Source organism: Lathyrus oleraceus, chromosome 3, assembly GCF_024323335.1.
Source record: "Lathyrus oleraceus cultivar Zhongwan6 chromosome 3, CAAS_Psat_ZW6_1.0, whole genome shotgun sequence".
Taxonomy (NCBI): Eukaryota; Viridiplantae; Streptophyta; class Magnoliopsida; order Fabales; family Fabaceae; genus Lathyrus; species Lathyrus oleraceus.
Window position 1 is genome coordinate 261,742,890 of NC_066581.1, and position 20,906 is coordinate 261,763,795.

A 20,906-nucleotide genomic window follows, 5' to 3' on the forward strand; every position below is an offset into this window, starting at 1 on the left:
CTCCATCAGTACACACCCCTCTGTGGCAACGGCCGCACAACAAGTATCAACACTAGAGAAAGCTCTCTCCTTCCTCAGCGGTTTTGAGACCACAGGCCCTGGAGCTTTTAACTGATCCCCATTCGTCAACCCAATCGTCTTCTTATCCTCAGAGATTGCATTCATCCCCATTTGACCATACGCGGGCATGTGATTAGCCTTAACATTTGGAAATTGTGCAAAATTAATGGCCTTGGAATCCAACAAGTCCTGTACAGTATGCTTGAAAGCTCTACAACCCTCAATGTTATGCCCAGACGCACCAGAATGGAATTCACACTTGGCATTCTCATCATAATTAGGTGGCCTCTGATCCGGTCTCAATGGAGCTAATGTCCTCAGCTGTACCATTCCGAGATCTTTCAACTTCTTCAACAGAAGAGCATACGGCATGGGTGGCCTATCAAATCGACGCTCAACCCCCTTTCCTCTTACCTGGTTCCCAGCTCTCTGTGCTCCCCGTTGAGTTGACGGATGTCTCTGTGGGGCAGGTGAACTACCAACAGGAATGGTTGCAGTGACATCATAAGGGTGATAGCGATCCTTACCGCGTTCTTTCTTTGCTGGCACACCATTTGACTCAACCTCCTTCTTAAGCTGACCACTGCTAGGGGGTTTCTTTGTTATAGTGACTGAGGGATTCGTTACTTCGGATGACAGAGTCTTTCCCAGAACTTTCTCCACCATTAGCCATCTCTCGATCCTTTCCAATCTCTCGGCCATGGCTTTCTGCCCCAGGGCGAACCCTTGCACAATACTGAACAAATCCCTCACCATCTCTTTCAGCTCGAGGATGTCGGCGTTGGGCGGATTCATCATTCCTGTGTCAATCAAACAGGTTAGAAACTGACACCTGCAAAACAAGAAGACAAGTTATTATGATCATGCATGAATGCAGTATCCATCCACATGAGGGACACCTTGTCTCTTGATCCTGGCTTCATCGAGACAGATAATAATCCGGCAACAATATTCTGATATTCAGCATTTGATTTCATCATACAGATCAGAGATATATGATTTAGCAAAATACCGCCCAACCATGTGTGTGCTTGTATGAGTGCATACGGGAAAGCAAATAAAGCTTGAAGATCGACCACTGAATGAAAATAACCATCACATAGCAAAATGCACAATAAGTGCCATAGTCATACATCAAGCTAATACAAATCCAATACAATCTTCCAGAATCGGGAAAGAAATACAAGCAAATGAATTCCGTCAACATGCCTGACGGTAATCCACACAAATGAAAAGCTAGCCTGATGAGGGTCCCACAGACGGCCCTATCTCATCAACCATCCTAGCAAACTCTGCGGCGAACCTGAGCTCGGTGTTCTCCTGCTGTAATCTCCCCACCTCTTTTTGATGAATCTTCATCTGCCTGAAGTAATGATCTCTCTCAGCCATGTAATGATCTCTCTCGGCGATGATCTTTGCTTTCTCCGCTTCCCACTCTGCAGCAAGGATTCTGGCTCTGTCGTCTCGTTGGGTCTTCACAAGGATTTGCCTCCTCTTCTGATCTTCAATGACTTCTGAAGCTCTAACCAATCTCTCCTTAGTGATATCATGCTCCCTTGTGGACGATGCTAAAGCCTGATTGACCTTCCCATAATAGGCAGTATCCATCTCAAAGCGCTTTGCTTCCAAGGCATGTCGCTTGTCTTGATCCTCCATCTTCACTCTGATCTCCTGATTAGCCATCTGAATCCGAGCGACACTCATCTCCAATTCAACTTTCTCTGCAAGCAACTGATCTCTGGCTCTCTTCATCTCGAGGAATTCTTCCATACTGACAGAAGAACGCGGACCCTCGATCATAGGACACCACGGATCACCTCCAGGAAAAGGTAGATGTGTAATCTCGATCCTCTTCCGCAGCCAATCATCAAATGGAGGAAAAGACCGGCTGTTGACCTTGCCAAACGGAACCTTGCCCTTTCTTTGAATGTTACGCCATGACCCAGATACTTGCCTCAACTTGGCCTGATCACCCTCAGCTGAGAAGTAAAAGGACTCCTGAATCTCTCGCTCGAGAGGAGGAACCTCCATGGCAAACCCCATCTGTCTCCTAAGAAGCGTCGGGTTGTAATTAATGCAACCCTGAACACCTATGAGAGGCACATTGGGAAATCTCCCACAGCTATATATGAAATCCCGTCCAGCCATGCCATTATGAGTCCAAGCTATGTCAGCAGCCCGCAAACCCATCAATCTGACCAACCACTTGACCGTAGGATCAAGAGAAGCAAAAGCACCTCGGGAAGGCAAATACCCCATAAACCATCTGAATAGCATCTGAGCACAACACCTGATCAAACCACCACGTCTCTTCTCGTTCCTGTTATGAACCGAATAATAGACGTCTCCGATCAGAGTAGGAATAGGGTTTCTCTGCAAAAATAATCTGATGGCATTATGGTCCACAAAGCTCTTCTGATTAGGAAACAGGATAATCCCATAAATGCTCACAGCAACCAAAGCACAAACTGTCTTCCAATCACCCACAGCAGCGTGTTCCTTGGCCTTAGCTTCCAAGAAACTCAAAAGAAAACCGGGTAATTTTCCTTTCTCCTTCAAACCCTCCTTAGTCATCTCCGGACTCAAATAAAGAGCACGAGAAATCCCAAGGACATCAGGCTCTCCCCTAATAGCACAGAAAGGAATCTGATCTCGGATCTGCATACCCAATATACTAGCATAGTCCTCCATCAGAGGCCCCAACAAATAGTCCGGGAACACAAAACATCTCAGACCCGGGTCATAGAACTGGAGAAGAGTATGAATGGCGCTTCTGTCACTGTCTGTGAGTCTGAAAACCATCTTCAGGATACCACCGTATGCCTCTCTGAACATCCCCACATGATCGGGCGTGATCAATGCTATCATATCTCTCAACTCGTCAATCTCTGGGTTAAAGAAACTGTAGACCACATCAGGCTTCAAACCGGTCCTCATATCTGAGCAGAAATCTCTCAACCAGGATCTCGATCAAAATGTCCCTGCATATGGATAAACATGTGTTAGATGCAGGTAAATGCAATGTGTAATGATGTTGATGAATGAATGCAATGCAGTGTGTCATCCTCCACGTTGTCTGATCATCTGTTGCTCTGAGTCACAACCCTGATCTCTGAACCGATCACAACCATCTGAGGGAGTATGTAACCACAAATCCAACTCAAGGGTTCCTAAATAAACGGAACTGAAAGATACACCATCATCATCATCATCATCACCAAACAATATCTGATCATATAATCACAACCCTCTGAATCGGCCCGGGGAATCCTGAAATAAACGGATCCCCACTGATAAAAACCTTGGACAGCACTCCGGCGTCTTGGCAATAAATGACCATAAATCCGACTTATAAATATGACTCTGATCAACGGAACCAAAAGTCACCATCACAGTCACCATTTGAACATGCATCTGAAAGAATCACCCTCCCCTCACAGGTAAATTCTAATCAGGTTATCCTAAGGCGGACAATAGTCTCGACAATCGGGCAAAGATATTCAATGGGTTTGCCCTTTCGGGTGTGCCATTGTAGCTCTCCTGAGATCGTCTAAACCAAAGATCCGGGAATGATCGACCACCGGAGTCAATAGAGGTAACCCAACCAAAGTGGAGTGCTCCACAAAGGAAGAGCTCTCAGATGAACCTCGTCCGGCTTGTGGTATGTCACGTTGCAACAATATGCTAATAAAGCAAATGAGGAACGTGAGACCACACTAATCCTAGGTGTACACTCGGGCCTGGGTTTTAGCCCCACTCAGAACACCCACCCCAAAACAGAGGAACCACCTGCACAGAAGACGACAACATGATAGTATGATGCATGCAAATATTTATGCAAATATATACAGTCAGAATAATAAATGCAATACATAAAGCGGCACAAAGCAACCTAAACCCTATCCTAGAACGCTAGGAGAGACTCGCTTAGGGAAGATGGACCAGCACAGGTCAACATCTTGTAATTCCCCAGCAGAGTCGCCAGCTGTCGCATCCGCGAAAAAACAACTGGCGGGCTGAAACAAAAACAACACAGAGCCGCCACCGTGCGTTATTTATCCCAAAGAGGGAAAGGAAACGCTCAGAGTAAACCTGGGAAAAGCATGGTCTCGCGACCAAAGAGAAAGGGTAAGGGAGTCGGTTACGCAAGGGGAAGGTATTAGCACCCCTCACGTCCGTCGTACTCGACGGGATCCACGCTCTAAAAGAAAGAAAAGGTTGCTAAACAAACATCACACACACACTCACCGAAGACAACACAGGTGGGGTTAAGAGGAAGAGGGCTCGCTAGGACATCGCATCCTATGCCTACGTATCTCGTCTGGAACGAGAATCAGAGCTGCCGTAGTTCGGCTCACGCACGCCAAACAAGCAAACACAAACACAGGCAAACTGGGAGCCTGAATGCCAATCACTGGACTTACATCAGCATCCGAACCAAAACACACGCACACTGGCAAACGTGGAGCCCGAAAGCCAATCACTGGACTTACATCAGCATCCGAACCAAAACACACGCACACTGGAACTCGAATGCCACTCGATGGACTTACATCAGCTTCCAAGCACACAACAACCAACAAGTTAATAGGGAGTCGGGAACTCGAGCCTATAATTGTCAAGCAAACACACACAAAAAGGAAAAAAGTGCCCGGAGAGACCTCGCACGGTCTCCTGCCTACGTACCTCATCTGGTATGAGGATCAGGGCGACGTAGTTCCCCTGAAAGGGAAAGAAATTCTAACCAGATACACAGGGAAGACATACTACCAGGGAGCTGTACTCGAGCCTAGTGTTATCATGCATCATTGTCCTATGTTATGGTTTCTATCCTGACTTGCATAAGCAAGTTAATCCTAACCAGGAAAAACAAGCATGCAATCATAAACAAAACAAAGCAAACATCCAAGTAGCACACACTATATCCAGTCAAGTGAGGCTTAAACAAAGGGTTCGACTGCCGAAGCAAGTCATCTGTACAGAGGTAGTATTAGGTCTTAACCTTGCCATTGAGGGGCTAAGGTGAAGTTGATGAAAGGTGAGTGAAGATTAGACTTCACAGCTCTTATCTCTGGCCAGGGAGAGCTTCAAACAAAGGAGCGTGGGTCCAGAATGGAGGGACCCTTCTACGCTCAAGACTCTGACACAACTGTACAAAGTACAAGATCTTGGGTTAATGTCCCAATGCATCTACACAGTGGTGTGAGCAGAGGGACGACTCAACAGAATAGTGGGAGATAGATTGCGTATCTCTTTGATCCACCAATTGCCTTAATCAAGGTCTTTACCTGCTTGGCACAAAAGTAAACAATCACAAACATCGCCTCTTAAGGAGGACTTCAGACAGTTGCCTGGCTAAATAACAAGCCAGGTCTTCCAGACTACATGGAGACAAGAGAGTCTACCTCAACTGGTTTATACAACCAAGCAGCAGCAAGCAAGTTCTTAAAGAACTAAAGCGACTTAATGTACCTGAAATCAATCAAGTATCATCAGTACTCAGACAAACCAACAGTAAACAGCAAATGTTAATCTGTACAGTCAAACACAAGTTAATGCACACAAGTGCAAGCCATGAGCCCAAGCTCAAGCATTAAACCCTACAACACAAAACCAATGTTAGTTTACAACATCAAACAAAACTCAATTTAATCAACTTGCAATTTTCTCCTTAAGCCTTTTGCATCTCAACCTGAAAATCCAAACCAAACATGAGAAACTAGACCACTAGGCCAAGCCTAGGGTCCAAAGGGGATGAAAAATCCAAAACAGCAAGTGAAAATTATCCAAAATCACATTCAAACAAATTAGAAACAAGTGCAATTGGTCCCATGCTCATATCAATCACCATTATCATTTTATGCACAAAATAGCATCCAACATGCAATTTGCAACTCCAAATGACCAAACAGAAAGATCTCAATCAAATCCATATCAAAACAATTCAATTAATTCCACAAAAATTCCAACCTAAACAAAACATATCCAATGAATAGCATATCAAATTTCAGCTCATTTGGATCAATGGAAGTATGGAAATTAAATTCATAAAGTTCAGACAAGTTCAAGCAAGCCAACACATGGTATCCAAACAAACATCAACTTCCAAAAATCATAAAACAGTGTCACAACAAGATAAATGAATGGGATCAAAACCACAATGACCTATAATGTGTCTACAATCCACATGTCAAATTTCACACTCATACAATCAATGACCAGAATTTCACAAAGAAAATGGTAACATGTGTCACATGGAATCAACAAAATGACCAAACAGAGGGAAAAATTCCAATCAAATAGGAAATGCCATCAATAAATCCAGAAAAATTCACATGTCATCTCAACATACATATGATCATTAATGCAAAAAATTGGCTCAATTCAACATCCCTAAGTCAGGCAAATAAAATCATGAAATTCATCAAGCTTGGTGTGACACAAATTGTCACACCTCTAATCAAAAATTCATATCTCTTCAACCAAGTATCCAAAAATCACAAGCTCTACATGAAAATCACCAGCAATGAGTCCCGAATATGCACAAAAAATTTCATCCATTTCTTTGAAAACACCATCATTTTATGAAAGATATGGCAAAGCATGTACAAATGTGACACATCAAACAATCCCTAAGCCAATTAATTTTCCACACATGCACAAAAATAATAAAAATCATGATTAAATTCTACACATCATAAGGAGCATCATGAAAAAAATCTCACTCAATTTGGATAAAAAATGAGTGAGTTATGATTTTCTAAAGATCAAGCATCAAAAATGAAAAAGAAATAAAAAAGAAATAAGAAATAAATCCAATTAATCTGATAATGGCAAACTTGTAATACTTAAGAACTTGGCCAAAACGGCGTCGTTCCACTTAAACGCAGTGGCGCGTTTCTATTGGTTGAGGCATGGCGGGAAACACAATTTGAAAATGGAAAGGAAAGCGTATGGATCAAACGCACGCCTGAAGGTGTTCTTCACCAAAACATCACCAGATTTCCAGAAAAATGCGTATGAACTTTTTCTCACCAAAACAAACAAATCATACATCACTAGAACCGTCTCTCAACCTAGATCATGGATATGCAACTAGTTTTTCCTAACTCTAAGCGTAGCGACGGGATCGAGCAAGAAAAGGTTTTCACGCCAAACTTCGATTCATGATATCTCTCTCTACACTCAACCAAACCAAAAACTACAAGCATCATGATGATCTACGCTACAAGATCTATAAGAACCATATCACAATTTGAGCAATCGAGAAATTCGAAGAGTTACCTCTTGAAGATTGCAGTGCTTGATTCGTGCTTTTCCACGTGTAAAAGTCAAAAACAGATGATGATTGATGTACAGGAAGATGATAGGAATGATCAGCTTAGCTCGAAACAGCTCCAATTGGAAGAATCTTCACTTTGCCATTGTTGTGCAAGCTTTGGACAGTTGCGAATCTCCACTCTTTTGGCATGGATTTAGCAAAACAGTTCCTCAACACCACATGTAGAACATGGATCCACGAAGAATCAACCAAAATGATGAAGGATTGATGAAGAAATGTGAAAAAAAGTTTGTTGAAGTTTTGGAGAATTGTGAGAATTGGAGGGAAATTCAGTTATGATTCTTGAGAAATGTGATTGTGGTTAACAATTTCTGTTATGATTAACCATTTATACCTCACCTTAATCCATTCCTTAATCCAAATTAGCAAAAATCATGTGATTAGCATAATTGAGTTTTAATGTGAAAGTCCAAAAATGACCTTTCCAAATAATGCAATGTGACAGCTCATGACAGTCCAAACAAGTTTCAATTGTCATATGTGATGTGTTGGAAGTGGTTTCATGTCCAAAGGCCTTGTATTTCTCAATTTCACTATGCCATGCCAAAAATACACATGAATTCACTTGAAATTTGACTTTTTGCATTGACCATTTTTGATGAATTTGGATCACATATCATGAAAGTACATGTGAAATGGGTTTTGCTCACAAAAAGATCACCCAAATTGGACATTCCATGTGAAAGTTATGCCACTTTGAATTTAGGCATTTTTGGAAAATGAATGGACCATAACTTGCCAACCACACATGGGAATTTCAAGTTCTTGGACTTTTTGGAAAGGTGAGATCAAGATCTACAACTTTCATGTTGGACAAATTTTCATCTGAAGCTTTTTTGGACATGTAATTTTGTGGTGAAAAACTTTCCATTTTTGGAAACTTCCATTACAAGTCACTTTCCATTTTTGGCAACTTTTTGTCTGACTTTATTTTCTTCATTCTTGAGCTTTGACATGTCAAATGAAACTTATTTCAACATGAATGAAGTGTATCCAACTCTCTCCCACCTCCAAATCCATAAAATCAAGCACAGTTGACCACAGTTGACTTTTTCAACTGATAGATGAATTTTGCAATGCACTGATCAATCTGAGCCCCAATCTTCTGGTGAAATGGCTCAAAGATGAAACCCTAGCCTCCATAAGCTCAATACAATCATGAAATTATCCCCATATCCATTGTAGACCCCATCTCCTTGCCATGCCCTGATTGGCCCAATGCAACTGATTAGGGTTGACCAGTGGTCAAAACCCTAATCTCAAGGTATCTTGATCACTTACTTGAATCTCTTGGATGGTAACAAGACCATGATGATGATGATGTATCACTTCAACCAAGATGAAGATCAACCTCCTTGAGAAATCAAAACCCTAATTTGAATCACACACCCTCAGATGGCTAATGATCCAGTCCAATGAAACCCTCAGCTTGAATCTCAACCTCTTATCTTCTAACCAAGACTTATGAGGATGACTTACACAATGTAAACACATGATATGCAATATGCAATTCCTAATGACCTAAAATGATATGCAAATATGTTAAGTCAGTCCCAAGAGAGGAGGGCAAATTTTGAGGTGTTACAGTATGTAGAAAAAATCATAGAGTTAGAGACATCTTGGTTGATTCTCTACCTCATTATGAGTACATTAAAATCATTGATAAATCTACAGCTAAGCCCATTTTGAATCCTTATGTGCCACTTATGAAGGGAATCAACAGATTAAGGAAGTTAAGGCTAACCTTCTGATTCAGCAATATAAGTTGTTCATAATGAAGGAGGATGAAGACATTGAAACCGTGTTTTCTAGGTTTCAAATTCTTATGTCTGGACTTCAGGTTCTAAACAAGAGTTACATTACATCTGATCATGTCAAAAAGATTCTTAGGAGTCTTCCTGTCAGATTTAGACCTAAAGTGACAACTATTCAGGATTCTAAAAACTTAAACACACTAAGTCTTGAAATTCTTATCAGCAATCTTCAAAGCCATGAGATGGAGCTCAATGGAGATGAACCTGTCATAAAGTCAAAGCCTCTGGCTTTAAAATTTGTTGCTAAAAACTACCAAGGCTTCTCAATTCTGGGAGTCTAAAGAAGATTCTCATGTAGAATGTTCTGAAGATGACTCAGGTGATGAGGAAATGACATGTATCATTAAAAGGTTTCAGTATTTGGCCAAGAAGAACAAAAGATTCTCTGGAAAAAGCAGTGGCTCTAGAGGATCAAGTTCCAGAGAGAAGAAGGAAGATAAAAAAATGATGCTTCAACTGAAACAATATTGATCACTTTGTTGCTTAATATTAAGAACTACAAAAGAACAAGCCAAAGAAGGGAAGTTTTTTTAAAGATAGATTCATAAACAAATTCAAGAAAAATCTCATGGCAATATGGGATGAACTTGACAATGAAGAAGACTCTGAAAAGGATGAAGAGCAAGTCAGCCTTGCCTTATGGCTCTTACATCTTCTGAACCAGACTATGACTCAGATTTTGGTGCAGAGTCTGAGGAAGAAGATGAGGTATTTTTTAAAATATCTCGTTCTGATTTAATTACTTTCATTCAAGATCTCATGGGAAGATGTCAAGATAAATCCAAACACATAAAAATATTGAAAAAGCAATATGATCTTTTGAAAGAAGAATAAAATTTTGTTCAAAGTAAAAATGAAGCTCTAGAGAAAGATCACATTTTTCTAGTAAATAAAGTTTTTGATAAACCTCTTGATGAGCATTGAATGGCTCTTCAAGAATTTATCATAATTGGCTTCAATAGAACTAAACTTGCTTCCATGATTTATGGAGTAATTAGAAGAAACGAGGAAGATCTTGGTTACTCACAAATATCTTTTAATCCAAAGTTTGAAACCTTGAGCAAACCAACAAACCATTATTCTTCAAGCTCTGCTCAGAAAGGGCTTGACTCTTGTTTTGTATCTTCTGTTGAGAATGCAAAGGTTCTGAATCAGTCATAATCTAAAGTTGTTGAGTCAAAGGTTCTGGAGAAACCAGAACCTAAGGCTCTAAAGTCAAAGGTTCTGAAGAAGGCAAAACCCAAGATATCAGGAGCTAAGGTTTTTAAAGGTTCAGAACTTAAGACCAAAGGCAACTCAAGACAATAAACTTTCAAATCAAAAGTCTTGAATGATCCTAAACCTTATCATATGATATCAAGGGTATAAAATAAGAAGAAACTTGTCAAAACTAACCCTAAAGGATCCATAAGACTATGAATACCTAAATCTCAAATTTTTTTGCTACAGATATGCTTCAAGTGAGAAGCAAAGCAGTAGTCATGGACCATGGCTGCTCATGACATATTACAAGAGAAAGGCTCATGTACTTAAACATAACCTACTGAGCATTAGTCAATTTTGTAGCAGTGGTTATGAATTCATGTTTAATAAGAACATCTGCATCACTACAAAAAATCAGGTTAGTTATGGCGGTTTTATTAAGGCAGTTTACTTAATTGCCATTATTAACACAAAAATATGGCGGTTTTATTAAGGCGGTTTACTTAATCGCCATTATTAACGCAAAAATACGGCGGTTTTGAGAGATGTCGCTATTATCAGTATATTACGCCGGTTGTGACCGCCTTTATAAACAAATATTTATTTAATGCTCAACAATGTACATTACGACATATTTAACGACGATTACTAACCAAGTTTCATTTATACAATAAGCATGCACATTAAAAAAATGTATTTTACTTTTCCTCTTTTAAAAATAAAATAAAATAAAAATCACTTATTTAATTTTTATTCTATTATTTATCACTTTAGAACTACTCTACTCAGACTTTGTAACAAACGTAAAAGGGGCTAAAACCCTTCAGTTGTGCGATTCCATCCATTCATCTCAAACCCTTCATGAAACTTTGAAATAGAGGTAAATGAAATATTTGAAATGATATTTAACACGAATATTAACATAGTTAACTTAGACTTGATGCATGGATGGCCCAAAAGAAATTTGTTCAAAGGATTAATTTAGGTGGTTTGTGGTGCGGCCTTAAGCTTGCACCAGTTAATTTTATTCTACAGGTACACGTGTTTGTGTACATTATTTTGTTCTCTAGATTTCACTTTCAATTCAATTGGCTTGTATGTATATAAACCACTACTTGTTAACAAGATTAGTAAAGAAGTTTATTTTCTTCTTGCATGATTATGTATCAAACATACTTTAATTTGAACAACCGACATGATAGTTAAATCCTAAGTAATTTGGAATATCTAAGTTCAATGTTTAAGGACACGTGCACAATATTTTGGAGGGACAGGGTTAAGTCTGTAGGATTTTGTGTATATAAATTGGGTGATTAGTCTCTAAGCTTAAATTTTCTTTCTTTTAATGCTTCAAAACCTTCCTTCATGCTTAATGATTTTTGTACTGATTACAGTTTTATTTGTGTGTCACATAATGTTATCGATAACATTTACAAAAGTGACAATCAACCTCGTGCCTCAGAATTTTTTTGAAGTTGATGTCATGTTATGAAGATAATTTATTTTCTGCATGTAATTTTAATTTGTTTTTCAATTGTTTTCTTTCTATATCCTGCACATATGATTATCTATAAAAAAAATCCTTATCACCCATATTTGATATTATCAATTTGAAGATAATAAATGTTCGACTATTGTTGCTAAATGTTTTTTTATGAAAAAAATCATGAAAATAGTGGCGGTAGTACCTGCCATAATTACCACAAATAACCGTCATTTTATAATAAGAAATTTATGACGGTTATTGTAAAACCTCCATTTTATTCCTAGAGGCAGACTATTTTACGATGTTTTTACAAAAATTGTTTTTGTTAATTATGGCAATTGAAACCACAATTTCCATAATTTTTTGTAGTGCAAAGTGTAACACCCCGATAATAATAAAATAATTAATTAAATTGAGTTAATAATATATTTATTAATTTAATTAAATAATTGGAAATTTTATTATTATTATTATTGGAAAATATATATAAGTTGGAAATAAGGAAAAGAGTCCATTTTGAGTAAAAAGGTTTTTACGTGAAAAACAGAGAAACGATCGTGAAAGAGGAAAAGGGCAAAGAGGCAGAGCAGGAGGAAGAAGGTTGGAGAAGAGAAAGCTTGAAGCTCAAAGATTTGCCGGATTAATCAGGTAAGGGGGGTTTATCGTCGATTAATGGGTATTATGGGATAATATGTAATGGGTAGTGATAAGCCGTGAATTGACCCTAATTGGGATTTTGAAATGCTGAGAAATTTTGATGAATAAGTTGTATTAGACTGCAATTGAATCTGTGTTTGGGTCGGTTGTAAAATTCCGAAAGTGTAGCTTTTTACGGAATTGGAATCGGAGGTCCGGAAGTCCTCCAATGGCGGAAAATGCGGAGGATTCTGCATTCTGCCTTGAGTTAGCGCAGGAACAGCTTCTGTCTTGCGTTAACCGGTTAACCCAGGGTGTTAACCGGTTAACACTGTTTTGAATTGTGAAAATGTGCTGTTTTGCTTGCGTTAACCGGTTAACCCAGGGCGTTAACCGGTTAACACTGTTGTGATTGCTGAAATATTGCTGTTTGTGCTGCGTTAACCGGTTAACCCAGAGCGTTAACCGGTTAACACTGTTAAGTTTTTGGGACAGGAAGCGTGTTGTGCTGCGTTAACCGGTTAACCCAGGGCGTTAACCGGTTAACACTGTTAAGTTTTGGGACAGGAGGCGTGTTATGCTGCGTTAACCGGTTAACCCAGGGCGTTAACCGGTTAACACTGTTGCAGAGTGGAAAATTGGTGTTTTAAATGTTGTGTACATAATTGAGAGTTGGCCTATGTTGGCGTATGATGTAATAGGGATTATATCCCGTTGTTTTGAGCAGTATAGGTATTAGTAGAGAGTGCTAATACTATGTTTAATTGATCTACATGATAATGATGTGTTGATACATGTGTTGATGATGTATGGTGGCATGCATAATGATGTGAATGTATATATTATGCCTGTATTTGTGAATGGACTGTTGTATGGCTTAGAGAGTGAGCTTATGTCCATTGTGAATTGTTGTTGATGCTGCATTGCTAGATGATTAGCGTGCATAGCATAGCCTTTGGGGCTGTAGCTAATTCCCATGGTGAGGAATTAGTGAGTGAATCATTGTGGATTTGTTGTTGATGTTTGCATGCTAGATGATTAGTGTGCATAGTCTAGCCTTCGGGGCTGTAGCTAATTCCCATGGTGAGGAATTAGTGAGTGAGTCATTAGATCTCAAATGAGTGGGACTAGTGAGCTTAGTAGCCGTATCTGGATTTGATCGGTGAGCTTGAACTATATGTTCAAGAATAGTCGGTACCGCATATGTGGAGTCTCATTGCATAATGTATGTATGGCGTATAATATGAATGGATGTATTCCAATATTATACGTGTGTTTGTGTTGTTATGGAGTATGATTTGAGATTATACTTGTGATTTATGTGGGTGTTGAGTATGATGTTGAGCTGATGTGCTGTTACTGATTGTACGTTGTGATTAGGGTGATTAACGTGTTAAATTACTTAACATGACATGATATTTTATAATGCTTATTATATCGATTGAGGAACTCACCCTTACAACTATTTTTCAGGTAACGAGAAATGAGTTGAGTAGAAGCGAATGCTTGGAGTCTAGTGTAGTCTCCTTAGTGGGTCATGCTCTGATAGATGTAACATCGGGAGTGAACCTTTTAATTATGGTGTGAATGATTGTGTGACACCCTTAACTGCATAATTACTCTGATATATGTTTATTATTTTAATTAAATATTTGGGGTATTTTAGAAGGGTCTTACATTAGTGGTATCAGAGCATAGTCGGTCGAGTCGAGTCGTAATTATTCTGTTTCCCCTGTACGGTATAGGTGTTGTGTAACCCTATCAGTACTCATTGTTTTAGTTTGTTTGGGTTTTCAGAATAGAGATGGCTGGAAGAGGTAGAGATGATGCTGCGATTGCTGAGGCTCTGGGTATGCTAGCTGGAGTACTTGGAGGGAATCCGAATGTTGTGGGAATGGGAGCTGCTCGTCAACTGAGTGAGTTCCAGAAGAACAATCCTCCAATGTTTAAGGGAGCATACGATCCAGATGGTGCTCAGAAGTGGTTGAAGGAGATCGAGAGGATCTTCCGAGTGACTGAGTGTGCCGATAACCAGAAGGTCAGGTTCGGTACGCATATGCTGTCAGAGGAAGCAGATGATTGGTGGGTTGCTACCCGCACTGAGTTGGAATCTGCTGGGAATACTGAGATCACTTGGGCTGTATTCAGGGAGAGATTCCTGAGGAAGTATTTTCCAGAGGACGTCAGAGGAAAGAAAGAGATAGAGTTCTTGGAATTGAAGCAGGGTAACAAGTCTGTTACTGAGTATGCTGCTAAGTTCACAGAGTTGTCAAAGTATTACACTCCCTATAATGAGGCCGCTGGAGAATTTTCGAAATGTGTGAAGTTTGAGAACGGGTTACGTCCCGAGATCAAGCAGGCTATTGGATATCAGCGGATCAGAGTGTTTTCTGACTTGGTTGACTGTTGCAGGATTTTTGAACAGGATTCCAAAGCCAGAGCAGAGAGCTATCAGCAGAGAGTTGATAGGAAAGGCAAGAATCAGAATGATCGTGGAAAACCGTATGCAGCTGGCAAAGGTTTCCAGAAGCAGAGTGGGATGAAGAGGCCTAGTGGGGGAGACTCTAGTGCCCCTGCTAAGTGTTATAGATGTGGTCGGGCTGGACATCGTGTCCATGAGTGTACCAGTGCTGAGATGAAGTGTTTCAAGTGTGGAAAAGGTGGTCATTTGGCTGTAGAGTGTCGGTTGAAGACTGTAACTTGTTTCAACTGTGGAGAGTTGGGTCATATCAGTCCACAGTGTCCTAAGCCGAAGAAAGAGAATCAGTCAGGAGGCAAGGTCTTTGCCTTATCGGGTTCTGAGACTTCTGCAGATGATCGTTTGATCAGAGGTACGTGTTATATTAATGGCTTTCCTCTTGTAGCTATTATTGACACCGGTGCTACTCATTCCTTTATATCTTTGGATTGTGCTGTGAAACTTAAGTTAGAGATATCTGAGATGCTTGGAAGTATGGTGATTGATACTCCTGCGAAGGGTTCAGTGACTACTACTTCAGTTTGTTTGAGTTGTCCTTTGAGTATTTTTGGTAGAGATTTTGGGATAGACCTTGTGTGTCTTCCACTAGTGCAGATTGATGTTATTCTGGGTATGAACTGGTTGGTGTTTAACCGAGTTTCTATCAATTGTTTTGATAAGACTGTGATATTTCCTGAGATTGAAGAAGGAAGGAGTTTATTTCTATCAGTCAGGCAGGTGAATGAGGAAGTAGCAGATGGGGCAGAGTTGTTTATGCTGTTAGCGACTTTGGAGGCTAAAGATAAACTGGTGATTCGCGATCTAGCAGTGGTGTGTGATTTTCCTGATGTGTTTCCTGAAGAAGTGAATGAATTGCCGCCAGAGCGTGAAGTTGAGTTCTCGATTGATTTGGTACCTGGTACTAGACCGATATCGATGGCTCCGTATCGTATGTCTGCTGCTGAGTTAGCTGAATTGAAGAGTCAGCTGGAAGATCTGTTGGATAAGAAATTTATTCGTCCGAGTGTGTCACCGTGGGGTGCACCAGTGTTGTTGGTTAAGAAGAAAGAAGGTACTATGAGGTTGTGTGTGGACTACAGACAACTGAATAAAGTGACGATCAAGAATCGGTATCCTTTGCCGAGGATTGATGATTTGATGGATCAGTTGGTTGGTGCGAGTGTGTTCAGCAAGATAGATTTGAGATCGGGATATCATCAGATACGTGTGAAAACTGAGGATATTCAGAAGACCGCTTTCAGAACAAGGTATGGACATTATGAGTATTCTGTAATGCCTTTTGGTGTGACTAATGCGCCTGGAGTATTTATGGAGTACATGAATAGGATTTTCCATCCGTACCTAGATCAGTTTGTTGTGGTGTTTATTGATGACATTTTGGTGTATTCGAAATCTGAAGAAGAGCATGCTAAGCATTTGAGAGTAGTTTTAGAAGTTCTCCGAGAAAAGAAGTTATTTGCTAAACTATCCAAATGTGAATTTTGGTTAGAAGAGGTTAGTTTTCTTGGTCATGTGATTTCAAGAGGTGGTGTTGCTGTTGATCCTTCTAAGATAGAAGCGGTATCTAAGTGGGAAGCTCCGAAGTCTGTTGCTGAGATTCGAAGTTTCCTTGGTTTGGCTGGTTATTATAGGAAGTTTATTGAGGGATTTTCTAAGTTGGCGTTACCGTTGACGATGTTGACTAGAAAGGGGCAAGCGTTTGTTTGGGACTCGAAATGTGAAGAAGGTTTCCAAGAGTTAAAGAGAAGGTTGACTACTGCTCCTATTCTGATATTACCGAGTTCGTCGGAACCATTTGAGGTTTACTGTGATGCTTCATTGTTGGGTTTGGGTGGTGTGTTGATGCAGAATAAGCAGGTTATAGCTTATGCTTCGAGACAGCTGAGGGTTCATGAGAGGAACTATCCGACACATGATTTAGAGTTGGCAGCTGTGGTGTTTGTTCTGAAGTTATGGAGACATTACTTGTATGGATCAAGATTTGAGGTTTTCAGTGACCATAAAAGTTTAAAGTATTTGTTTGACCAGAAAGAGCTGAATATGAGACAGAGGAGATGGTTAGAGTTCCTGAAGGATTATGACTTTGGTTTGAATTACCATCTGGGTAAAGCAAATGTAGTGGCTGATGCATTGAGTCGGAAATCATTACATATGTCTATGTTAATGGTTAGAGAATTGGATTTAATTGAGCAGTTTAGAGACTTGAGTTTGGTGTGTGAGAGTACTCACAATAGTGTTAAATTGGGAATGTTGAAGTTAACAAGTGGTATTCTGGATGAGATCAGAGAGGGTCAGAAATCCGATGTGCTTTTGGTTGATAAGTTGACTCTAGTGAATCAAGGTCAAGGTGGTGAATTCAGAGTTGATGAGAAGGGTATTTTGAAATTTGGTAATCGGGTGTGCATTCCAGATGTTACCGAGCTTAAGAAGAGTATTCTTGAAGAAGGACATCGTAGTGGCTTGAGTATTCATCCTGGAGCTACGAAGATGTATCATGATTTGAAAAAGTTATTTTGGTGGCCGGGAATGAAAAGAGAAATTGCGAGTTTTGTTTATTCCTGTTTGACTTGTCAGAAGTCAAAGATTGAGCATCAGAAGCCGTCTGGGCTAATGCAACCGTTGGCTATTCCAGAGTGGAAGTGGGATAGTATCAGTATGGATTTTGTTTCTGGTTTGCCGAGGGCAAATAAGAATTGTGAAGCCATTTGGGTGATTGTTGACAGATTGACAAAGTCGGCTCATTTCATTCCGATTAGAATGAATTATCCGTTAGAGAGATTAGCTGAGTTGTATATTGAGAAGATTGTAAGTTTGCATGGTATTCCGTCGAGTATTGTTTCGGACAGAGATCCTAGATTTACATCGAAATTCTGGGAAGGTTTGCAGAGGGCTTTGGGAACTAAGCTGAGATTGAGTTCTGCATATCATCCGCAGACTGATGGTCAGACGGAGAGGACGATTCAGTCATTAGAGGATCTTTTGAGAGCTTGTGTTTTGGAAAAAGGAGGTGCTTGGGATTGTTATTTACCTTTGATTGAGTTTACCTACAACAATAGTTTTCATTCGAGCATTGGTATGGCACCGTTTGAAGCTTTGTATGGTAGGAGATGTCGGACACCTTTATGTTGGTATGAGTCCGGTGAGAGTGCTGCGGTTGGACCGGAGATTGTTCAACAGACTACAGAAAAGATTAAGATGATTCAGGAGAAGATGAGAATTGCTCAGAGTCGTCAGAAGAGTTATCATGATAAGAGGAGGAAGTCACTTGAGTTCCAAGAGGGAGATCATGTGTTTCTTCGTGTTACTCCGATAACTGGTGTTGGTCGAGCTTTGAAGTCGAAGAAGTTGACACCTCGATTTATTGGTCCTTATCAGATTTTGGAGAGGATAGGGGAGGTAGTCTATCGTATCGCTTTACCGCCGTCGCTTGCGAATTTGCATGAGGTTTTTCATGTGTCTCAGTTGAGGAGGTACATTCATGATCCGTCGCATGTAGTCCAAATAGATGATGTACAGGTGAGAGATAACCTGACTGTTGAAACATCACCTATGAGGATTGAGGATCGAGAGTTGAAGCAGTTGCGGGGTAAAGAGATTGCCTTGGTGAAGGTAGCTTGGGGAGGACCAGCAGGTGGCAATGTGACTTGGGAACTGGAGAGTAAGATGAAGGAGTCTTACCCAGAGTTGTTCGCTTGAGATATGTTTTCGAGGACGAAAACTCTTTTAGTGGGGGAGAGTTGTAACACCCCGATAATAATAAAATAATTAATTAAATTGAGTTAATAATATATTTATTAATTTAATTAAATAATTGGAAATTTTATTATTATTATTATTGGAAAATATATATAAGTTGGAAATAAGGAAAAGAGTCCATTTGGAGTAAAAAGGTTTTTACGTGAAAAACAGAGAAACGATCGTGAAAGAGGAAAAGGGCAAAGAGGCAGAGCAGGAGGAAGAAGGTTGGAGAAGAGAAAGCTTGAAGCTCAAAGATTTGCCGGATTAATCAGGTAAGGGGGGTTTATCGTCGATTAATGGGTATTATGGGATAATATGTAATGGGTAGTGATAAGCCGTGAATTGACCCTAATTGGGATTTTGAAATGCTGAGAAATTTTGATGAATAAGTTGTATTAGACTGTAATTGAATCTGTGTTTGGGTCGGTTGTAAAATTCCGAAAGTGTAGCTTTTTACGGAATTGGAATCGGAGGTCCGGAAGTCCTCCAATGGCGGAAAATGCGGAGGATTCTGCATTCTGCCTTGAGTTAGCGCAGGAACAGCTCCTGTCTTGCGTTAACCGGTTAACCCAGGGTGTTAACCGGTTAACACTGTTTTGAATTGTGAAAATGTGCTGTTTTGCTTGCGTTAACCGGTTAACCCAGGGCGTTAACCGGTTAACACTGTTGTGATTGCTGAAATATTGCTGTTTGTGCTGCGTTAACCGGTTAACCCAGGGCGTTAACCGGTTAACACTGTTAAGTTTTTGGGACAGGAAGCGTGTTGTGCTGCGTTAACCGGTTAACCCAGGGCGTTAACCGGTTAACACTGTTAAGTTTTGGGACAGGAGGCGTGTTATGCTGCGTTAACCGGTTAACCCAGGGCGTTAACCGGTTAACACTGTTGCAGAGTGGAAAATTGGTGTTTTAAATGTTGTGTACATAATTGAGAGTTGGCCTATGTTGGCGTATGATGTAATAGGGATTATATCCCGTTGTTTTGAGCAGTATAGGTATTAGTAGAGAGTGCTAATACTATGTTTAATTGATCTACATGATAATGATGTGTTGATACATGTGTTGATGATGTATGGTGGCATGCATAATGATGTGAATGTATATATTATGCCTGTATTTGTGAATGGACTGTTGTATGGCTTAGAGAGTGAGCTTATGTCCATTGTGAATTGTTGTTGATGCTGCATTGCTAGATGATTAGCGTGCATAGCATAGCCTTTGGGGCTGTAGCTAATTCCCATGGTGAGGAATTAGTGAGTGAATCATTGTGGATTTGTTGTTGATGTTTGCATGCTAGATGATTAGTGTGCATAGTCTAGCCTTCGGGGCTGTAGCTAATTCCCATGGTGAGGAATTAGTGAGTGAGTCATTAGATCTCAAATGAGTGGGACTAGTGAGCTTAGTAGCCGTATCTGGATTTGATCGGTGAGCTTGAACTATATGTTCAAGAATAGTCGGTACCGCATGTGTGGAGTCTCATTGCATAATGTATGTATGGCGTATAATATGAATGGATGTATTCCAATATTATACGTGTGTTTGTGTTGTTATGGAGTATGATTTGAGATTATACTTGTGATTTATGTGGGTGTTGAGTATGATGTTGAGCTGATGTGCTGTTACTGATTGTACGTTGTGATTAGGGTGATTAACGTGTTAAATTACTTAACATGACATGATATTTTATAATGCTTATTATATCGATTGAGGAACTCACCCTTACAACTATTTTTCAGGTAACGAGAAATGAGTTGAGTAGAAGCGAATGCTTGGAGTCTAGTGTAGTCTCCTTAGTGGGTCATGCTCTGATAGATGTAACATCGGGAGTGAACCTTTTAATTATGGTGTGAATGATTGTGTGACACCCTTAACTGCATAATTACTCTGATATATGTTTATTATTTTAATTAAATATTTGGGGTATTTTAGAAGGGTGTTACACAAAGTCATGAGTGAATCTAACAAGTCTATAATATTCAAAGATGGGAGGAAAGGCAATGTTTATAAAATTGATTTTTATGAATTGGTTGATCATAAGGTACTTTGCCTTCTATCGGTGAGTGATGAGAAGTGTATCTGGCACAAAAGGTTAGGCCATGATAACTGAAGATTAATCTCTAAACTTAGAAAGTTGAAACTTGTTAAAGGATT